This window comes from Arachis hypogaea, chromosome 19 (genome assembly GCF_003086295.3).
Source record: "Arachis hypogaea cultivar Tifrunner chromosome 19, arahy.Tifrunner.gnm2.J5K5, whole genome shotgun sequence".
Classification (NCBI taxonomy): domain Eukaryota; kingdom Viridiplantae; phylum Streptophyta; class Magnoliopsida; order Fabales; family Fabaceae; genus Arachis; species Arachis hypogaea.
In genome coordinates, this window is record NC_092054.1 from 145,408,943 (window position 1) to 145,414,980 (window position 6,038).

Consider the following 6,038-nt stretch of genomic DNA (forward strand, 5'->3'; position numbering starts at 1 on the left):
AGATGATAGCAACATCATCCTCTAATAATGCTGAAATACTAGCGATACATGAAGTAAGTCACGAGTATTTTTGGCTCAGGAGTTTAATCCAATATATTCTATCATCATGTAGACTGACTAATCATAAAATAGCTCTAACTATTTGTTTGAAGATAATACAACATGCATTACTCAACTTAAGGGTGTATACATCAAAGGTGATAGAACAAAGCATATTTCTCCTAAATTCTTCTTCACTCATGATCTTCAAAATCAAAGAACAATTGATGTCTAACAAATCCACTCAAGTGATAATCTGGCAAATTTATTTACAAAGTTACTTCCAAAATCTTCCTTTAAAAGAATGGTACGTCAGATTAGAATGCGCTGATTTCGAGATATTAAATAATATTCAATAAGAGGGGGAGGATGTACTCTAATAGAAGGAAATCGTCGGTATAGAATTTTCACAAAATAATTCCGTTGAAGTATAGATCCAAACTGATGAACAACCCTCAATCAAAGTTTAATTTGTTTGTCACAAGTACAAACCCAATAAAAACTGAAAGTATTTAAACCTTGGGTCGTCTCTAAAGGAATTGCAGGGAAGTGTGCATATTATTGGTTACAGGTGTATATTTTTAGGGTTTTGGGTTTGATAGACAAGAAAATAAAACTAACAATTAAGGAATTATAAATGCTAAAAGCTACTCAAGGCAAGGATTAAGAATCAAGGTATCCTATCCTGGATCTTTGACCACAACATGGTGATTACAAAGGATTAATTCCACTTAGTTTTCCTCTAACATCGAAGGGTTAAGTCAAGTGGACATAATTGGTCCTAGAACCAATTAACAACCCTAAATTACCAATAGAACTGGACATCAATAATCTCAAGGGACCTAAATCCTCAATCACAAGCCAAGAGTACCAAAATCTACTCTAAAATCCAACCAAGCATCAAACACTTGGAAGGTATACAAGGAAAGCATGGTAAAATAGCAAGAAATATAAAATCTAAAACTACCAAATACAAGAAAACAATAATAACAACTCAATTAGACAATAAGAAATATAAAACATAAAAAATTGTATTAAAGAGAATCCAAATCCAACAATAGTGCATGAACATAAAAGTGACAAAATAAAGGAAAGAACGAGTAAAACTAAGAAAGCAAAGATGCAAGAACAATAAATTGCAAGAAAACTAAATTAAAGCAAGAAATAAATTCTAAACCTAAGAGAAATCTAACTTAAATCTATCCTAATTCTAGAGAGAAGAGAGAGCTTCTCTCTCTAGAATGAGTGACAAAATAAAGGAAAGAACGAGTAAAACTAAGAAAGCAAAGATGCAAGAACAATAAATTGCAAGAAAACTAAATTAAAGCAAGAAATAAATTCTAAACCTAAGAGAAATCTAACTTAAATCTATCCTAATTCTAGAGAGAAGAGAGAGCTTCTCTCTCTAGAATGACTTAAAGCATGTTTCTATTCTATTCTTAATTGCTCTCCCCTCCTTCCTTCTTGATTTTGGCCTCAAATAGATTCAGAAATGAGTTAGATTGGGCTTTGGCAGATGCAAAATTCGCCCCTAGCGTGCTTCATTAAGTTGGTCACGTGCTGCTTGTCACGCGTACGCAACGTCACTTGGCGAAGTTTCTTGGTCACGCGTGCGTGTCGCTATGATTTTCCTAAAACTTTATTTCTTCATGAATTCTCCACTTTACATGCTTTTTCTTCACTTCTTCAATCCAATTCTTGCCTTCTAAGCCTGAATTCAATCAACAAACATATCAAGGCATCGAATGGGATTAAAGTGAATTAAAATTAGCAATTTTAAGGCCTAAAAAGCATGTTTTTACTCTTAAACACAATTTAGGAGAAATTCACAAAACCATGCTATTTCTTTGAATAATGTGAGAAAAGTTGATAAAATCCACCAAATTCAATACAAGATAAACCATAAAATTGTGGTTTATCATACTCCTTTTTTCTTGGTCAGGTTTTTTATCCTTATATTAGGTTTTTTTTGACAAGGTTTTCAACAAGGTAGTCCTCGTCACAAAGGATATTGTACACTTTTTTCTTCACTAGAGCTTTTTTCCATTAGGTTTTTCTTTAGTAAGGTTTTAATAAGGCATAATCTTAAATGGACATCCAAGGAGAATGTTGTGATATGGATGTCCATGACTTTTTTTCACAATATGGGCAGCTCAATTTTTCAATGTTGGGAGGCTCAGGTTATCAAGACAGATTGAAATTAATGAGGTTTGAAAATAATGACCCTCGTTAGTGTATAAATAGAATAGCGTAGTTTGAGACAAATGACACACAATATCAATATAAAACACCTCTGTCTCCTTGTATAAATGTACGCTATAACATATTAGTGAATATATATGAATCATCTCAGTTATATTGAGATAATAATATTAGTGAATATTAATACTAGAATTCTCTATGTAACTACAAAATTTTTGCTGTTTTATGGCGGTTTTTTTCTTATTTTATGGCAGTTAAAAACCCTACAGATAGGTTTGTGAGAGTTTCTCAAACCTCTAAATTGGAGGTGCCACGAGCTTATTTGTGGCGGTTTTACAAAATCGCTAGGACTTCATTCAGTGGCAGTTTAAAACCCCCACAAACATAATATTCAATTTAAAAAATGCCACAAACTGAACAACAGTAATCGTTTACAGAATTAGAAAAACCATGCCACACAATATTAGCATCATTTAAATTCAAAATGACACTAATTAAAGCACTAAAATACATAATAAGATGAGAAATAATAAATAATAAAATTAGAATTATGTCAAAAAATATCTATTCCAAATCGTAATACATATGCAAATCAAGGATTCTCCCATCAATTCATTCTTTCTTTCACCTCCTTTAATACAAGGAGCAACCTCTTATTAGTGGCATAACCAAGCTAAATAGAATATTCACAGTATGGAAGAAAGAAACCATACCATTTTTGGTTGTGAATGTCCTCCTGTATGTGTTGACATACTTCTTCACATCATCTTCCTTGAAAAGGTTGAACAGCTTATGGATTTTGGAGGCTCTCTTTGGACCCTCATCCTTGGCTTTTCAATGTTTGTCAGGCCTGGTAAATCATTGTCACCCTTCTTCACAATTACCAAGTTCAGAACTGAGAGGTCTTGAATACGAAAAAATTAAAACGCAAAACACATGACTTGAATGAATGCTCTATACATTATGCAGGCTATACTAAATGTCATTATAATCTTAAACTCAAAGCAAATTAAAAGAGACATATAATAGTGTAGTGTATTATCTCTATGGAGTAAGAGGCGAATGCGATAATGGGGTCAATACTCCTTGCTTCATTGGAATTCCTTGTTTGTCACAACCTCTAGTGATCTTGTAGATGTGGCCTTTGAATTCTTGTTGGTAGAACAACAACGAAGATGATTATGACAATCTCAAAATTGCTTAACAAAAATTTCAGCACACCTCACCCAAAGCATCACCAAGAACCTCTTGTGAGATTCTCTTGTCCCAAAATGCTCACCTATAATACAAAGTAGAGATTACAACTTCTGGTCATCATCAATATCGAGCTTCTTTTGGCATCCAGTGGTGGGATTTGCAATGTTGAACAGAAAAAGCAAAATGTATACAACAGCAAGTTTGATTCAATCATGTCACCTATGGTTTTAAAAATTTCAAAGGATATGATAAGAATCTGGTGTACTTAAAGATGAGGTTCATATTGAATCATTATTATATGTCCAATTTTGGTTCTCTTTTGGCCTTAGAACACTTTGTTGAGGAAATATAAATCAGGTTGGGGAAAAGGTTTACTGATTTTATTTTCAATAGCAATCCTCAATCTGAATAATCATGTGAGATGTCCAAAGTATGTTTAGTTCAGTATCTTTAGTACAACTACATTGCTTCAATCAACCTCCTTTGTGGTCCATGACAATGCTGCTTACAGTAAAATTTGTGTCACTTCTTGGAATCAAATTTCATCTACAATCATTTAAACCAAGATACAATAAGATACATAATTAAATAATTTATCAAAAGCCTAAAATCCAACGAAGAGATCAGACTATAATTTTGAGCTACTTGAATGTTTAGAAAATTAGATTCTAAACTTTATAGTAAGCACAAAAAAATAAAGAAACATGAGTTATAGAAAATTAGGAATTTAAAAATCCTAAATTGAGGAGAAATATGAAAAGATGTAAAAAGACCTAATGTAGCACTGGTGGATGGACTTGGCCATGTCGGACTTGAAGAAAAGAATATGGAGGCGGCACTCGAGGAAGTTCTCGAGGGTGAGAGAAAGGATGTAATTGAGTTTGTTTTGTGTCTCATTGAGGATGTTGTAACGGAACATCCTCAGAGGCTTAGGCGTTGCGACCAAATCTAGAGAGGCGATAAACCGCGACAAAAATGGTAGCAACGACGGCGAGGCGAGCTCTCTCTCTGAATCTCTCTGTTTCGCTCTTCTCTCAGATATCCTTAGTTAGTGGCACTGAGTCCACACACAAATTGTGCTCCGAATGCTTCACATCCACCAAAGCAAAAGCAAAACAAGCAGAAGAACTTGCCGGGGAAGACGATGCAACATCGATTGATGTTGGCTCCGGCACGATGGCGCATTGATGTAGGCTCAAATGCGAGTGAGTCAGCGGTGGTGGAAGGAGTTGGAGATGAGGCATCACTATGTTTCTCCTCCATTAAAATAAAAAAAATTATGATTAGGGTTTTGGAGTTTCACTATTCTTATTATTTCGGTGTGTTCATTTTATCTGGGTGGGTGTTTTAATCATGCATAAATAGCAGAAGTTTGTTGATAATTATGGAGGGAGGTTTGATAAATTTCCATAAATAAATTATTTTATAGAGATTTTTAAAAACTTCCATTAAAAAAATTCCACAAATAAGTAAATATACTGTAATGGTATATATTTCTTAATTTTTTAAATATTTGTTTGATTGTAATTTGTTTAGGATATATTATTGTGAAAACTCAGCTCATCCAAGCTTGTGTCGATGAGAATGTGCGAAGGAAAAGAAATAAGAAATGCAGATCAAAAGAGAAGAGACGAGAATTTAGGAAAGAACAAAAATAGAATTCCAGAACTTGGTTAAAAGTGATTGATCTCAAAATATTATGCAATAAAATTGATTTATATACAATTCATCTAATTATGGTTAAGCTATACTAGAGTTAATCCAGCTGACTAATAATGGTTAAAATGTAACAAACTACATTACAAACTCTAGCTATGATATGTAAGACCCAAAAAAAAATAAATAATTAAATAATTAATAAAGGTGAGAAAGAAAGGTTAAAAGATTTAAAATTTATAATTGAAAAAAAATAAAAATATTTAAGATACGAATTAAAACACTTATCTTAAAGATTTTGGCCTTAGATTGGGCCAAATAGGGAGAAATTGAATTGGGCGTCACTTGGACCCAAGGCCCATGACTTATAAACCCCTACTCACTCAAAACACACTCATTTTACACCAAAGAGAGAGGGATCCATGGATAGAAGAGGAGGAAAAGAGAGGATGCCCTAGCCACTATTCACTTAACACATTCAAATCCACATAACTTCCGATCCGAAGCTCCGATCGATGACCCGTTTGCGGCTACGCGTTACTCTCGACTTTCTCTTTGATTCTATACTACTTTTAAGGTGAGTACTCCCAAGAACCTTGAGCCATTCTTTATTCTCCCATTCAATTCGCATTTTAGTTGAGTGTGTGTTGAAAGATTGTGATTTTGATGCTTTAGGGAAAGCTCAAGCACAATTTCTAGTGGGGTTTTAACCCATGAACACGTGGCTTAAGGTAAGAGAACTTTTTTCCCTTTGATTTCCCTTTTATGAGCAAACCCTAGTTTGAAATGTTAAAATAATTGATGTAATTAGATAATATGGAATAACTTGGGTACTTGGTTGATCTTGGTGTGAATTTGGCGCTTGAATTTATTGCGGAGCACTTGGTGGAAGCTTGGTGCCATTGATTGAGACTTGGGTGTGATAGAGAAGAGAATCAAAGTTG

At 33.8% G+C, this 6,038-nt stretch overlaps 1 pseudogene; it reads right to left on the bottom strand.

Annotated features, from left to right (window-relative positions):
- Positions 1-2,637: 2,637 nt before the first annotated feature.
- LOC112778969 (small ribosomal subunit protein eS6-like) lies at positions 2,638-3,641 on the bottom strand (annotated as a pseudogene).
- Positions 3,642-6,038: the final 2,397 nt, after the last annotated feature.